This window comes from Henckelia pumila, chromosome 4 (assembly GCF_033568475.1).
Source record: "Henckelia pumila isolate YLH828 chromosome 4, ASM3356847v2, whole genome shotgun sequence".
NCBI classification, from domain to species: Eukaryota; Viridiplantae; Streptophyta; class Magnoliopsida; order Lamiales; family Gesneriaceae; genus Henckelia; species Henckelia pumila.
Window position 1 is genome coordinate 73,987,191 of NC_133123.1, and position 17,785 is coordinate 74,004,975.

Below are 17,785 nucleotides of genomic sequence, written 5' to 3' on the forward strand. Positions count from 1 at the left end.
CAAAAGTTGCAGTTGTAAGAATTAGAGGAGATACGCAATGATGCTTATGTCAGTTCAAAGAATTACAAGGACAAGACAAAGGCCTTCCACGACAAGATGATTTCTAGACGGGAATTCAAAGTCGGTCAGAAAGTTTTGCTCTATCACTCACGACTTTGGTTATTTCTAGGTAAGTTGCGTTCACGTTGGAATGGACCGTTTGTTATCACTAATGTCTTTCCCCATGGTGCAGTCAAAATCCAGAGCTTGGACACATCCAAAACATTCAAGGTGAATGTCACCGACTTAAACACTACTATGAAGGATTCCAAGAAAATGTAGGTGAGGACGAGCATGATCTCACTCTAGATGCTCCGCCAAATGTCAAGTAAATCGCGGCATGCAGTCGAGCTATAGACTGACTGTAAATTTAATGCTGACTGGGAGGCAACCCAGTGTTCTCATTTCCTTCCCCTTGTTTTATTTTAGAATTTTTTTGTTTATTCTCTTGTTTTAATTTTGTTTTTTTGGAAAATTAGAAAAAACCAAAAATATTATTTTGGGCTTGCTCGATCGGTCACATCTTACCGATCGAGCGAGAGCATTCTTTTCGAAAACAGTAAGTTGGATCTTTTTGTCCGCTCGATCAGTTAATCTTTACCGATCGAGCGGGTGTCTTTTTACGTGAAACAAAAAGTTGGGCTATTTTGTCTCGCTCGATCGGTTCAAGTCTACCGATCGGGCGAGACCCCTCTTATACACAATTTAAATCACAGACTCCCCTTTTCCACCCTCATTCTCCCCTTTTATTTTATTTTTGAACAAATTAAATTTCTCTTTCCTCGTGGGAACGATCCCTACTCACACTACTGCATAATTTTTTATTCATGAGATTCGATTTTCATGCTTTAATTCTTATTGAGTATCAAAAGTTGTTCTGTTTTATTTCATGCTTGTATATGGAATTTTCGAATTGGCCATCTTAGGATTTTGCTATACAATCTAATGCTAAATTAGTATTCAAATCCGTAATTGTTTGAATCAACTAATTTGCGAAGCAACTGCGTTTAATATTTTATGTTGTTGAGTTTATTAAAACGTAGGAACAACTCTTGACTAGATTAAATACATTCGCTGGTATTTGTATTGTCTAGATTCATCAGTTTTACTCGTTTGAATGCTACCTTAAACTTAAATCTAGATCGCTGGTATCCGGGTTGGTTTATTAGTAAGGGTTAATCTAGAACGCTGGTGTTTAATTAACTAAGATTAAGGTAAAACAGGAATTTTATTTTCAATGATGAATATTTTATGGAATTAATTATTTTTAGGGAATCGATGATTGAATGAATAAATATCAAGGGTGTATTCGACCGATACCAAGGCTTGTTTCTCATTGATTTCTTTGTTATAATTTAATCTTGCATGATAGTTAATAGAATTTTATTATAAACTAATTTTGAATTTTTAGTAGCTAAGTTCAAACTCAAAACCCCCTTTTCTTTTATTTTAGAACACATTAAATTTCCCTTTCCTCGTGGGAACGATCCCTACTCAAACTGCTTCAGTCCTTCCAAACTCGTTTGGCTAAGAGAGTAAAGTGTGATCAAGCTAAACACACATCCACAAAGTCATTGGAATACATACACTCTGATCTATGGAGCCCTTCGAAGACTCTCACACATGGAGGTTGTTGATACTTCTTGTCCATCATTGATGATCATACAAAAAGAGTTTGAACTTGTTAAAATCCAAGGATGAAGCTGCTTTCAAGTTAAAATATATACAAATATATATTATGTTTCAACCGGCGACTAGTTAATAAAAGGGCAACTTGTAGATAACTCCCTAAATCAAACATAACTTTCAATTTACTCCCTATATTTGTCTTTCCAAAAATGCCCTTGTCGTTATTTTAATCATCATTATTTCTTGAATTATCAAATGTGGAATCGGATTCAAAATTTGATTCACTTGATTCATCAAGATAATAAATATTTTCATCGTCGGATGAAAATTTAATTGTTTCTACGGGATAGAATCCAATAGTATATATTTCTTCAAGAAGTTTAATTTTATTTTTCTTTTTGTTTCGTTTTGGACATTCATTCGCATAATGTCCTTCTTCGTTGCACAACCAACATGTGCAATTCTTTTCTTTACCCTTTGGGCAAGGTTGTTTTTTGTTATCAAACTTTTTATAAAATTTTCTTTTATAAGGTTTTCTGAAGAAATTCTTTTTAAATTTATTTTTCTTATAGGAAATAAATTTCTTATTAAAAGATTTATAAGGTTTATTAAATTTATTCTGTTTCTGTCGTTTTAAATATTTGTGTGACATGTTTGTTTTGAAACCGTATTCTTTTACTGTGAATTTCATTTTGTCACAACAAAGTTTATTGTTTTGCTTCTAGGATTTAGAGATTATTTTATTTAGTGTTACTTCATGACATTTCTTTGTTATTATGTTTTTGATGAATTTAATAGCTCCTCCTAAAGTTTTAGCACAAGGACTAGTTAAGAATTTATCTTTACTGTGTATAGGTATATTAGGTATCTTATTAAAGATACTTAGTTTATAATGTTCTTTTTTATCAGCATCTATTAATTGATAATAGTTTGTTTCATAATCACAAATAAATTCTTCTAAGTAACATAAATTGCATAATTTAATATTATCTAATATAAAGATTGCTCTATTTTGTTCTATATTCTTATCTACCAAATTAGCATCATTATTAGAAACTCCTAAAAATTCTTGGTACAAGGCATCAACAAATAGTTCGAAATATCAATGTCCTGTCATTTCTTGTGGTAGATTAGTAATTACTAGGTTTTCAGCCCAAGTTCTTACTGCTCCTACCAGTGTCATTTTTATCATCCCATGAGTTAAAATTTGAATATTCTCACTTTTGTCTAATAATGGTGTTAATTGAATTTGTACTGATAGTTCATTTGCCCAATGATCTATCTTTGATTTTCTTTCTTTGGTTGTTGAACAACCTAAATCTAAGATATTCTGTTTCACAAATCCTGATGTTTTTGATTCTCTAAGAATATCTCTAACATCTTTATAAGATCCAGAGTATTGGTCTCTATTATATTTAAATTCTTCATCATCTCTTCCACCACTACCTTCTACATTCGTTCGTAGATTTAATCGTGGTCTAGAATCATCTTCAGATTCTGATTCTGAAATATCCATATCTCTGTATTGTTTTGAATCCTGATGTGAATGATATAATTCTTCTGTATTTACTCCTATTTTTTCAAAATCAGATGAGTCGGTTTCACTAAACATCTCCATACTTATGTTTGCCATAACTAAGGGGATTTCTATACCATGATTCAATTTTGAATGGTGGTTCTTCTTCCATTTTTCTTTTTCCTTTATCTATTGGAAGAACTTCCTTAAGATAGTTTAATATTTCATTACTATGTCTTTCTTGTTCAATTATTAATCTAGTCGTTGCTAAATCAATATATTCTTTGAAATTCTTCTCTAATTCTTGTATTGATAGATTGATCTTATTAATATTATTTTCTAAATCTCCTAGATCTTTTTTTAATTTTATTAAGGACGTCATTGCGATGAGGTTGACTCATTAACAATAGCTTGTTTAATTTTAAGAATATTTTGATTCATGGTTCCAATCTTATCAAGAATATCTTCATCATTTCTAGCAAATGATAATGATCTTCTTGGTACAGACTGTTTTGTGATTTGGAGGTCATCTGAACTCCATCTTTTATAGGGATTTATTTTTTCAATAAATGCTTTTCGAGGGTGTTCAATTCTTGTAATATTTTCAAACATTCTTTCAACAGAAATAGTTAGTTTTGTTGAAATTATTCCTGTTTGAAAATTATTACTTATTGCTAAACCGACAACATAGTTTATATTGATCGGATGGTTTCCTGTTAACATAAGATTATTTCTATAAAAGTAATAATCTAATGTTAAAACGTCATTTATGTTTTTATCAAAAAGAGATATATTGTATTGTGGATAAATACAAAATTTCATCTTTTTGTAACATAAATTTCATTCAATTTTTCCAAGGATAGAATCCTCGAAATTACGTATTCTTTTGTCACGAACTGTTATTTCAATTGGTGTATCTATTCCTTCTCGGTAGTGAGCTGATATTATTATTTCAATTCCTCCGATATGAACATATTTTAGTTCAAATCGTTTTTTTTCACTGGATTTTTTCATGATGGTATTAATATCTTGAGTTGTTAATAACTTCAGAGTATTAGACCTTGATTCGTTATTTATTTTACAAGATCGTTCTTTTGTACGAATCGAATAATAAATTAAATTTTTTCTGGGATTAATAAAATTTGAAATCTTACTTAGTATTCCTGGTTGGTCTATTAGATTTGTTTTTGAATTAGAAAACCCTGTTTTCTGTATTTCAGCAAACTTACTTTGATTGAATATAATATTCAAATTATACTCTTGGTTTTCTTCAGATTCATCGACCAGGTTGTTTTGATTTGGAATTGTTACTTCTGTCATTTTAACAGATGATAGAACTTCTTAATTTTCTTAAGGTTATTAAAAGCCTTTTTGTTGAATCTATCTGTTCTAATAAATTCTGAAAATCTTCGAAACTATCAGTTGAAGATTGATAATTTTTAAGATGTTTCAAATTGTTTTCACAATTTTTTATATTCAAATTTATATTTTGAGAATATAAATTAAAGATATTCATTTTTGTATTTTCATACATTTTCCATTTAGTAAATATTGTTACTTTTATTATTTTGTTTTTGTTGATCGGATTTCGATAACAAAGTTTGTTCTTATTCATAACATATTGTTATGTATTCAATTTCATTGTTTTTAGAAATTTGAATTATCATTTTCCAGTTGCTTGAAAAATGTTCTTTTTTATGATTTTTGAAATAAAAGGTTTGGAGATCTTTTATTTTATTCCATAATTGATCTATTTGAAGTAAATCTTTTAGTAAGATTATTTTATCAAATAAATTTTTAATCTCAATATCTAAAGTTAATCCAGGCATTTATAATCTGCTTTATTTAAGCTTTGATACCAGGTTGCGGAATTCTTCAAATTCTTATGAATTTTATTATTCATGGATTTACAGATCTGATTCATTTATAACAGATAAATGTTTTCATATTAGTTTGGTTCCATTCATGGGTTATTAATACAAATTTTAGTTGATAAATTGATTCAAATATGGTTAAATCAGAAGTATTTAAACGATATTCACGAAATGTATCATATTCATGATCATCTTCTATTTCGAACCAGTTTTTTTTATTATTAATCTTCCATTTCTTATAAAGGATGATGACATGATTAATGTATTTTGAATATTTCTTTGAATTAAGGGCTGCAGGAGGTTTAGGAAGGTTACCTTGTTTGAATGAATTTTGGTTTTGAGCAGAGGCCAAATTCTTGCTTTCCCTTAACGATCACTTGATCAACTGGTATTTGCTCTATGGATCTCCAGGTTTACTCTTAACCATGAATATTCAATGATTGGTTTCCAACATTATCCTCCTTACGCCCTGCTTGTTTAGTTATTAGCCATAAGGCTTATTTTGTTTCTGATTTTATGTTTCTTAGTTTCTGATAGTTTTCATACGTCTTGTATGAACCAGATTGTAAGAAACTTTTAGAAGAGAGAGATACTCAAACTTCACTTCCTCTTTTACAGCACAAAACATCTCCTTTTATAGGCGTGGAGAAACGCATACATAATTAAAAATAAAAGAAAAGAGGGGGACCACCCGACACTACATAATGGAAACAGCTCATTTTACATCTGAGTGGATGCCTTTAACATGTGGTGTGGTCCATAATTTCATTTGTTTTTACATTGTGTCACTCTCTGAATCACTGGTGCATTCGGACCATTTCTTTATTGGTTTGTCTTCTTTGATAGCTGGTTTGTCCTCTTTGACATCTGCTTCTTCTATCTGAATGGGTTGGCAATGTCCACATTTGTGAGTGAAAATCATTGTTCTTAGTCTTTGACATAACATTTGTTGGGTTTCTCGGGTCATGTCAACTCTTGCTTCATAGATTGGAGCTTCGAGTTGAGCTAACATGGCTTGTTCTTTCTTTTGGATTGTCTCCTTGTGTCCAGTGGTTAATAAAATTTTACTGGTTGCAAAATTTATTTTAACCTTTGAGTTTCCATCAATCTTTCCTGTGTTTGAGATCATATCAATCAATGTCTTTATTCTTATCTCAGGAAGTGTTGAGATATCCATTACTGGTTTCTCTTCATTTGATCCTTCGAATAAGAACTTGTCTTTTTGTTTTCGACATTGAATATATACCATTGGTTGATAGAATTTGTTATCATCCCAATCTGGAAGGGTTGAGTGAATACTTAATGTTAATACTGGATCGTCCTTAAAGACTGCTTTCTTGAACTGGATGATACTATTTCTCAACTGATATGGAAATAGTTCTATTTCTTGATTGTTGGGACTAACTTCCAATCCACTTAATAATCCATTTGAAAAGAATCTTGCGACTTCATGCGCTGGAGCACCTTGCAGTGTTCTTGCTCTTGATATGCCCCGTGTGTCACAAGTTTGTAGCCAAGATTCTGCAGATGGTTTGGCTATTCTCAAATAGTTTAGTGTTTCAAAGAATTCAGTCTTGAGTTTTTCTGAAAAATTTGTTTTTTCAAAAATTGATTTTTGTGGTCGCAGATTGACCATCTTTCTTTCTTTCTTTTCAAGGGCACTTTTAAACGTCATTTCTTCTTTTTTATTTTTTTTGGTGCTGGCTGTGTCCACCGGTTCTTTTTTCTTTTCCTTTTCTTTGTCAGTGTTGGCTGTGACCACTGACTGTTTCTCTTTTATCTCCATTATTTTGTCAAATGGAGTTGCCATTTTGATTGGTGTTCTTGGTGAGGATGATGATGATGAAGTTATCATCTTTTCTTCTGTCCTTTGAATTTTTCTACTCAAATTCCTTTCTTTTAGTTGAAGAATTGAATTTCTTCCTGCAATTCAATCAATTAATTGACTTAGTTGCTCCATCTTGATTATACTCTGCACAAGAAAACATATTTATATATATAATGGTTAGTAAAATAACTCTTTTCGTGAGTAATTCGGATAGTTTTATTATGCGTATCATTGCATTTATAAATTCTTTTGCAAGAATTGAATCAATCTTAAATTGATTATTTTACTCAAAGAGTAATTTATGTTTTTGAATATAAATCTCATTTCATTAATTTATATTCCTCATGCTTTCCGAGGCATGTTCGGATGACTGAAAGTCAAAATAATTCATGTTTCTGAATATAAATCTCATTTCATCAATTTATATTCCCCATGCTTTCTGAGGCATGTTCGGATGACTCACAGTCATTTTTTGTATCACTTAGGATCTCCTTTGTTATTTCGTTACTACGGATAGTATAGTTTGGATGAAGTTTTCTGGTTAATGCATCGGGTAATGAATTATCTGTTCCTTTGACATGTTGGATCTCGAACTGATAATGGTTCAATTCCAATTGCCATCTAATTAGCCTTGCTGCATTTCTCCCTGCATTTTTTGATATTTTTCTTGTCTTAAAATATATTAAATTCATATTATCTGTTCTTACTAAAAATGGTTTAGAAATAAGATAAATTTTATAAGTTCTAATTGTGAATATTAAAGCTAATAATTCTTTTTCATTCAAATGATAATTTAATTATGCACCTTGAAAAGTTCCTGATGTATAGTTGCATAATTCTTCATTATTTCTAGTAGTTGTTTTAGTAAGTTTTTCTAAATTTCTTTCTCCAGTATAAGCTTTTAAACATGCTCCCCAGTATTCATCTGAAGCGTCTGTTTTAATTATTATTATATCTTTATTTGAAGGAAAATATAATTTTGGAAGATTACTAATTATTTTATTTTTAATAGTGTCTATGTAATTAGTATCTTCTTTCGACCATTTCCACTTATAGTCCTGTTTAAGTTTTACCTGAAGAGGTTTTCTGATTTCTGCAAGTTTCTTAATGTAATTTCCAGAATAAGTTAATAATCCTAAAAATCTTCTTAATTGATCTTTATCCTTGATTTCACTAGGAAAATCATGAATTTTCTTAAGTATATGCGGTTGTAAACAATGTTTTCCATCTTCTATTAGTAATCCTAAATAATTTATTTTTGTTTTGAATAATTGTGCTTTCTTTTCAAAAAGTATAATTCCATCTTTATGACAAATATCTAAAACTGTCATGAGATCTTTATAATGTTGATCTAGTGTTTTTGAATAAATTAATATGTCATCTATATAAACACAACAAAAATCTATATATGATTTAAAAGATTCATCCATATATCTTTGAAAGATACCTGGTGCTTGTTTAAGTCCGAAAGGTAATACAGTCCATTGATACTGTCCTTTTGGACAACTGAATGCTGTAAGTAATTGTGTTTGAGGTTCTAGTTGAATTTGCCAGAATCCTGATTTACAATCTAAACTGGAAAAATATTTCATTTTTCCTATATAAGATAGTAAATCATTCTTATTTGGGATAATATCCATCCATAATTGTTGCTTTATTCATCTTTCGATAATCAATTATCATTCTTTTCTTATCAGTATCTTTCTTACTGACATAAAAGGCTGGTGAAGAGTGTGGACTTTTACTAGGGATGATTATCTTAAGTTTTAATAATTCTTGAACTTCTTTTTCAAATATTTTTACATCATCCATGTTACATCTTCTTGGTGCTTCACGGATTGTGATATTAGGGTCTTTGAGTTTTATTGAAGCAATGAATTTTTTTCTTTCTTAATTTTGTCCTGAGAATTTTCAGAACATATATCATGAAATTTCCTCATGATTTCTTTTTCAGGATTAATCGTTAAAATATTTTCTATTTTTAGTTCTATTGGATTTGTATTTCGTTTATGAAAATTCTTTGTAAATCCTTCATTTCCTACGCGAAATGCTGTTCGTATTTTGGGAATGTAAATCATTGATGATCCTTTGTTTAAAGTTATGTGATCTTCAAATTGTGTAAAGGGAAGATATTCTCTTAAAAAGTTATTTCCTATTATAATGTCCATTCCTGATTCTATTTGATATATAATGGGTATTACAAATTTTGTTTCTTCTATTTTTATTTTTAATTTTTTTGCTGCTGTATTAAGCATGATTATTGATTCATCTCCTATTCGAACTTTTAATCCTTTATCATATTTCTTCCAATAATGATTTGGAAGTATATGTTTGCTTTCTAAACATATACTTGCTCCTGTATCAACATAAGCATGTATATGATATGGTATATGTTCTTTGATTTTAATTTGAATTTTTATATATATACTATTTGGATTAGTTTTGTTTTTATTATCCATTCTCTCATTTTTTTAAGAGATAAGGGTAAAATTGGTATTTAGAAACAAAAGTTTCTCTCTTCAGGGAGTTGAAAGTAATTTTTATTTATGTAGGGATTTATAAATAAGTTATAAAGTGGTTTTGGGAGTGATTGACAATTAACCCTTAATAAAATTGCAATTCAACAATTGTACGTGTTCTACAACATTTATTATATCTATATTTATATATAAAATGGAGTTTTTGCTATATATGTATAGTAAAATCCCGCCAAAAACCTTAGTTTAAAAATGGTAATAATTTTTATTTACGTAATTTGATAAAATGTATACTGAACATTTGTAATTTTTAATTTACTATATATATATACATAACACATGTAATTTGTACACTAAAAAAAATTTCAAATTTTGAAACGTTATTGAATAAGATTTTCATAATTTGATAAAAATGTATGCTAATAAAAATAGATAATAATTAATTTCACATATATAATAATAATATATTAATTTTTAGTTCAAAATTTGATTCTTTGTCATCACTTTATTTAATTACAATTAATTGTCAAAGTCCATATACATTTGAAAATATTATATAGAACTCTTTGTACATAATATATATATATATATATATATATATATATATATATCTACATACTTTAAAGATTTTTGTTTCGTAACCGGTATATAAAAAATACACGCGTCTTACAGATCCAAGAGCCACCGCTCCAAAAAAAAACGCGCTGAAGAATAAATGGATGAGGGATTCGGTGATGACCGGCTACCATTCATGGCTTCTGATTTTCTCCACTTCCCTGAGTTATTTGCTCATAAATATATATATATATATATATATATCAATGTACTAATATCATCAGTTTTAAATTTATTCATATCAAAAATTCGAATTTGATAATATATATCTAATATTATTTTCTTATGACAATACATTTTATTTTATTTTATTAGGAAAGTGCATGTAAAATTCATAATCAATTTCCTAAAAATGCGCTGTAAAAATTTGGTTAAATTTACCTTATATATCAAGATATAATAAATGATACACACATATATGTAATATATATGAATAATTGAGTATCGGCCAGTTTTTGTTCCGTAACCGGTATATAAAAAATACACGCGTTTTACAGATCCAAGAGCCACCGCTCCAAACAAAAACGCGCTGAAGAATAAATGGATGAGGGATTCGGTGATGACCGGCTACCATTCATGGCTTTTGATTTTCTCCACTTCCCTGAGTTATTTGCTCATATATATATATATATATATATATATATCAATGTACCAATATCATCAGTTTTAAATTTATTCATATCAAAAATTTGAATTTGATAATATATATCTAATATTATTTTTTTATGACAATACATTTTATTTTATTTTATTAGGAAAGTGCATGTAAAATTCATGATCAATTTCCTAAAAATGCGCTGTAAAAATTTGGTTAAATTTACCTTATATATCAAGATATAATAAATGATACACACATATATGTAATATATACATATATATATATAATTATATATTTTTTTACCAAAAGCACAATTCATTTCTAAAAATTTTTGTGTTAATAAAGTAAAGAAAAGTAATAACCCTATATATAATGTCAATAGATCAATTTACGCTATTTTTCGTCGAATATTTTGTAAATTCAAAAATAATAATAATATTGCAATATACCAATTTGCTTCATTTGAATTTTTTTTTTGCAAATTCGAATTTATTTTCAAAAATATTTATGTCATCTTAATTTATGTCAGTGATCAATTTGCTTCGTTTGAAAAAACCACAATTTCGAATTCAATTTTAATAATATATCAATTTTTAGTTCAAAATTTGCTTTTTTGTCAGCACTTTGTTTAATTATTATTAGTTCTTAAGGTCAATATATATTTGAAAATCTTCATAATATATACACACGTACACACATACACGTAGTTGCCCATGATGATTGCTCATATGATCAAAACTCTACATATATATATATATATAAATATACCAATATCATTAATTTTAATTTAATCAAATCACAAATTCGAATTTGATAATAAATATATTTATCTACTATCATTTTTGCGACAAGATATTTTATTTAATTTTATCAACAAAGTGAACGTAATAATTAATCATTTATTCCTGAAAATACGTTTTAGTAAAAATTTTGTAAAGTTTACCTTCTATATCAAAAAAATGTAATAAATGATATATATAGACACATAACAAAATTACAATCTCGGATTTGATTTGTTTACAAAATTCATGAATTCGAATTTTCTAAAAATATTTGTGTTACAAAAGTAAAGAAAGAGTAATAAACTTATATATAATAACAATGGATCGATTTACACAATATTTCCCCCAAAAATTTGCTAAAATTTTAAAATAATAATAATATTACAATCTACCAATTTACTTCATTTGGAAAAATAACCAATTCGAATTTATTTTTGAACTATTTTTGTTATAAAAAAAAGGAGACAAAAGAGAGATAAATCAGATGCTATATATAATAATAATGTGTAATAATGTATAAATTTTCGTTGAAGCTATTTATGTCAATCACAATTTTTGTTAATTAACTATTATACCTATTTGCTTCTTTTGAAAAAAATCACAATTTATTTTCTCTATTTTTTAAGATTTACACTACATTTAACATTTAAAGATGTCGTTCTTGACAAAGTGAAATCATTTTTTCAGAGAAAGTCATCTTTTTTTATTATTAAAAACATAATTATTGTAAAAAAGAATGAAATATGAATCAAAAACTAATAAATACAAAATCAATTTTATAGACAAAACAACGTATATGACACTTTTTCATAAATTTTTTTGAATTTAATAGTTTTCTAGATTTGAAAAGTGTGAATGTCACCGATCAAAGTTGAAACATAACTTTTTGATATGTTTGTCATCTTTTATAGATAGATTATATTTTATATCATTTTTTTGTTCACTTACAAGTTTTTGAATAAATAACATTTGTTGTTTACTAAATTTAATTGTATGTTTTGTAATTGTGTGCTTCATAATTCATTTAGCTCATTGTATTTTAATAATTAGTTGTATAATATAACATCCTGCGCAACGCACGGATGGAACACTAGTACACTAGTATACTATTATAATAAAGAAACACAGAAGCAGTGGCATTAATTTAACACGTACAAAGATATGATATTAATAGTAGAAATTAATTTAAAATATTTGCTCGGCAAGCCATTGAGTAGCCACCAGACCACCGGCCAAAGCTGCTCCAAATACAGTATGCAATCTCACACAATGATATTTTGCCTTAAAAATCTTCGTCTCATCCTATCAAATTTTCAAAACTCGACTAAATAAAGTGTGCATGATGTATTAATTTAATTTCCAACAAAGAAATTTTAATGCATTATTAAATATTACCTTGTGTTACTTGTCAAAGAAAAAAAATATTACCTTGTGGTGGTCTTGTACAAAGCTTACTACTGAATTCCCCACGGGTAATGTCATAAGGCAAAGAATCTGCAAACAACATCAACAAAAAAAATTCGAGTTTCTAATCAATTCGGATCGATCGAATTAGGAAAATGCATGAAAGATGGTGAGTATTATATATGGATTTGCAAAGACTTACGACACAAGCGTAAGGAAGTGTTTGGGCAACTCCAAAGGCAAACACAAGCCAATAGATCCCCAATACGCTCATTTTCACAACCTTTGAACCTGTTTCAGTACCAAGCCTCACCAATGGAGAAAATTTTCCAACAGCTTTATCATCCTTTATCTGATGAATTGATGCATATATACATATATGGATAAGCTAGTACGTTACGTTGTAATTAAGCTAATAAAGACGGAAAGTGTGATCGGAATCGAAGTCGTTAGTAAAAGAGTAACCACCTGATGAAAGTGACTGCAGAAGAGGATCAAGGCCGAAGTCGAGCCAACAAGTAATTACGAATGCAATTTGTAAACCAACGTCTTGTAATTCAATTTGTACATGTAGCATTATTCATTATTTTTTTCATCTATTTTAATGCAATATGGGATATAAATATAACCTTTAGGAGTATACCAATATATATATATTACAACCTTGTGGTGCTTTGAAGCAAATAAAAGGCAATGGTGCAAAGAGGGCCATAGGTTGCAAACACCAAAGGTTCTCCCAACCCGTGGTAGCTTAACCGAAATGGCGGACACTGCGGCAGCACATCAATTTCAAAGTTAACCACAGTAAAACAAGTAAATTTAATTAATGATATTAATTTTGTTCCAAAGTAATAATGATAATTATAATTATAATAACAACAACAATAATAATAAAACATTTTTCCTTCTCATAACTTTGACAATTTAATCAATTCTTGATTTCTTTAGGTAGCCAAATGCCACTATACAAAAAGATTAATTTTTTTTCAAATTAAAATCTATATGTGTGTGTAGTGTTCAGAAGTATGATAATGAAATTCTGGGCATCTATTGTTGTGCACATAATAATCTTGTGTGATGTCATTAATGATATGATCTAATTGTGGCCCAAATATTTGTTTAAAGCCCATCCCATGTTTTCCCAAGTTCATAAATCCATCGGATTACATGGGGAACATCTATTTGAGAAACACAAAAGATAATTTCTATTCGGTTATAGGAATGTTCTACAGGAATCTCTTTTATTGTTATTTTGTTAGATTTGTTATACAAGTTTTGCTTCATGATTAGTCACAATGATGTATATAAATGAGAGAATTGTATACAAAAGATTTATGATTTTGAGAATGAAACAAATTAATATTTCCACTCCATCGTCTTTAATTTACTTTTCTAATACAATTTAATATCGAGTATCGAGAAACCTGATGCATTAAATGTTTTCACGATATTCAAATGAACATCTACCGATACTCATGAAGTGTCCAACAAGAGATGCCAAGAATATCAAAATTATGTATGTAGACACACACGATGACACTCTTTATAAAAAGGTAAACCGAAGTTACTTATCCAAATTTTTACCTGATAAATGTAGCCACAAAATATTGCAGCAGCAAGCAACAGCAAGGAACGTGGAATTTGAGCTTCTACGACCATCGAAAGAAGGCCAGTGGCACCAATTGCAAGAACTAACCAAGCAGCTACGTTAATGGCCGTGCGACTTTATTTGTGCCCAGAATTTGCCATGAAAATAAAAAACATCATTTTATATACTATTATTATTATTTTTAAAAAATTAAATATTAATTAATTTAGAGGGGAAATGGGCGAATATTTTCTTTAATTAAAAATTTTGTCTAACCTGCCCACAATATTAACAACTGATTCTTTCTTGTTTCTGTCAGCTCCTGTGTCATAATCGAAAACATCGTTGCTGCAAAACAGATGCAAATATTTTATTTTAATAAAATAAGTAGTGCAGATTAAATTGACATAATTAAACGTTGTCATGATATACCATGAAAGTGGATGAAATAAACAAGAAACAAGTAATATAATGAAATTAAAACGTACCCTTTTAGTACGTGATAAAAAGTTTAAAATATGTATAAAAGATCGGGTAATGCTAATTGTACAATAAGAGTTACACGTTGAGTTGCAAAGTCCCAATTAAATACACATATTTTTAAAGAGTTTTTTCGAATAAAATAGAGGAATAATTTTGTAAGTTTATATGCATTTTGTATCCTAATTTGTAACTCTGGTTGCATGTACATATAAAACATGGTGTTTGATTTATGAACAATAATTAGTATTTTAAAATATATAACAGGTGTGTACGTCAGTACTGTAACGTCCCAATTTCTCAATCGAAACGTTACTCAAACATACTTACTTAAAGATTTGGTAAAAATAAAATTTTGCGGAAGCATCATCTTATTATTAAAATAGCGTATAAAATGTGCACAAAATAAAATAGCATCTAAAAATATTTGTCAAAACATGGCCATCAACTAAAAAAAAAATTTAAACTTGTTTGCCTCTCATCAAATAAAAGGTTTAAAATATCTTCTATTCAAAAACATTCACACTCATGCATTGCCCGTTGGACCGACCCTTGCCTCTTCTTCATGTCCGCCCACATAATCATCAATAAAAGCATCCACATCATCATTACCAGCACCATTCAAGTATAGTGAGTCGAAAGACTCAACAAGAGCATGCAGAAAAGGATTTTTTAACTTTAAAAGGAAACATTATCTTAAACTCCCATGCAATAAACATAACTTTAATATAACCATATCATAAAAATATTTGGGGAGATGAAGTATGAGTAGTGTGGTAATCGTCATAACGAGCCATTCATAGTTTTCTGTTGATCAGACAAGCATATGACATTAAGCCCGCAAACTTTCATTCTTTGGATAGCCGCTTCGGAGCTCAACCCGAAGTGCATACCCCGTATAACCATCCCGTGAGCCATGTTTGGATAGCCGCTCCGGAGCTCATCCTGAAGTGCATACCCCATATAATCACCACAAGATGCATAAATCATCAAAATATTTTTCATGCATCATATCATTCATATTATCATGTCATTTTCATAAATCTCGTACATGCTCATAAAGTTTCTCGTGATGCTACATGCTTAAAATCCGTCAAAACATTTCATGAGAAGTTAACTTTCATGAGAAAATCACATATTCATGCAATACATAACCTGACTGATCCACGCGAGGCATTCCATCCGTTTCCGACCTTGAAAACTTTAAAATTCTTCATGAACATTCTTAAAAATAATTAAAATACATTAAAGTATAAAAATCATGATTTTTAGGACTCAAAAACTCATAAAATGGGATGGGAATTTCGAACTTGCGGCGTGGCTGCGCGCTCAACCAGCGCGGGCGCGCCGTCCGCTCGCAAAGTGGGCGCGGGCGCGCTGCGTAACAGCACGGGCGTGCCTCCTGCTCGTAGATTTACGCGACACAGGCGCGGGCGCGCTGCATGGCAGCGCGGGTGCGCCGTCGCTTCTCTTTTTTCGAAAACTGATCTTTTCTGCACTTTTTTTCGAAACCCACAATGCTTTGGGACGTTTTTCCATTAAAAATATCATTCTAAAACTTCATAAACTCAAAATAACTTATACCAATGCATCAAACATTTCAAAGATTTTGAATCAAAACCTTCAAAACTACTTTTACCCAAAAATCTGATTTATTACCTTCAAATCTTTCAAAACTAGATAAACATGAATCGAACACCTCAGGAATGCTTCACGTATCACAATCAAACAACATACTCATAGAAATTTTCAAGAAAACATTCATAGATCATCAATCAAATACCTAGGGTTTTACTTTGAAAATAACTATATTCTTGAATGGGTTTAAAAATAGTAAAAACTTGCCTGGATTGATTCGATTGAAAATAACCTGAGCGGTAGGACGATCTAGCCTCAAGCCTCTGAAGAACCCTAGCCTTGATGCAGCGTTTGAGAGAGATTTTGAGGAAGAAAAGTGAGCGTTCAAATGAGAGTTCAGAATAAAATTTCTGAACGCTTTTCTTTTGTGACTAATGGGCTCCAACACGGCCCATTAGTTACATTTAAAATCCTTTAAAATTTTACTCTCTCACTCAAAAAAATACACTGCATCCATTTACTCTTAATTTAACATATTTTTCTTAACTCGATTCAAGGCTAGACTCGTACCTACAACCCAAAATTAATACCAATCTGAAAACTTTAAAAAAAATAACATAGCAATCACATAATTTCAGGCATCCAATAATTCACATAATTCCACATAACAATTAAATATTCTAAATAACATGCATTAAATCATATAATTAAATCAATTAATCGTGATTAAGCTAGTGGACTTTTTGGACCTTACAACTCTACCCTCCTTAAAAGAATTTCGTCCTCGAAATTCGACTTACCAAACAGTTCAGGATAGCATGCTCGCATATCTTGTTCTGTTTCCCAAGTAGCTTCTTCAACCAACTGGTTGCTCCATAATACTTTCACCATTGGAATCTCTCTGTTTCTCAACCTACGAACTTGTCTGTCCAAGATTTGAACAGGCATCTCCTCGTAGGACAAGTCTGGCGTCCATTTCACTGGCTCATGGCGGATAACATGAGAAAGATTTGCCACATACTTCCTTAGCATAGAGATATGGAAGACATTGTGGACACCCCCCAAGTTGGGTGGTAGTGCTACTTGGTAAGCTCGAGCCCCAATTTTTTCTATGATCTCAAAAGGTCCTAAATATCTTGGACTCAATTTACCTTTTTTTTCAAATCTCATAACACCTTTCCATGGTGACACCTTTAAAAATACATGGTCACCTACTTCAAACTCCAAATCTCTACGTCGCTGGTCGGCGTAACTTTTCTGTCGACTTTGAGCTGTCAACATTCTGTCTCTAATCTTAGCTATTACATCCACCGTTTGAGTCACTATATCTGGTCCCAAAACAGCTCTCTCTCCAACTTCATCCCAGTGCAAGGGAGT

General features: G+C 29.9%; 1 pseudogene; it reads right to left on the reverse strand.

The window, feature by feature from the left end:
- Window positions 1-12,543: 12,543 nt before the first annotated feature.
- LOC140861233 (2-carboxy-1,4-naphthoquinone phytyltransferase, chloroplastic-like) lies at window positions 12,544-14,775 on the reverse strand (annotated as a pseudogene).
- Between the last annotated feature and the right edge of the window lie 3,010 nt (window positions 14,776-17,785).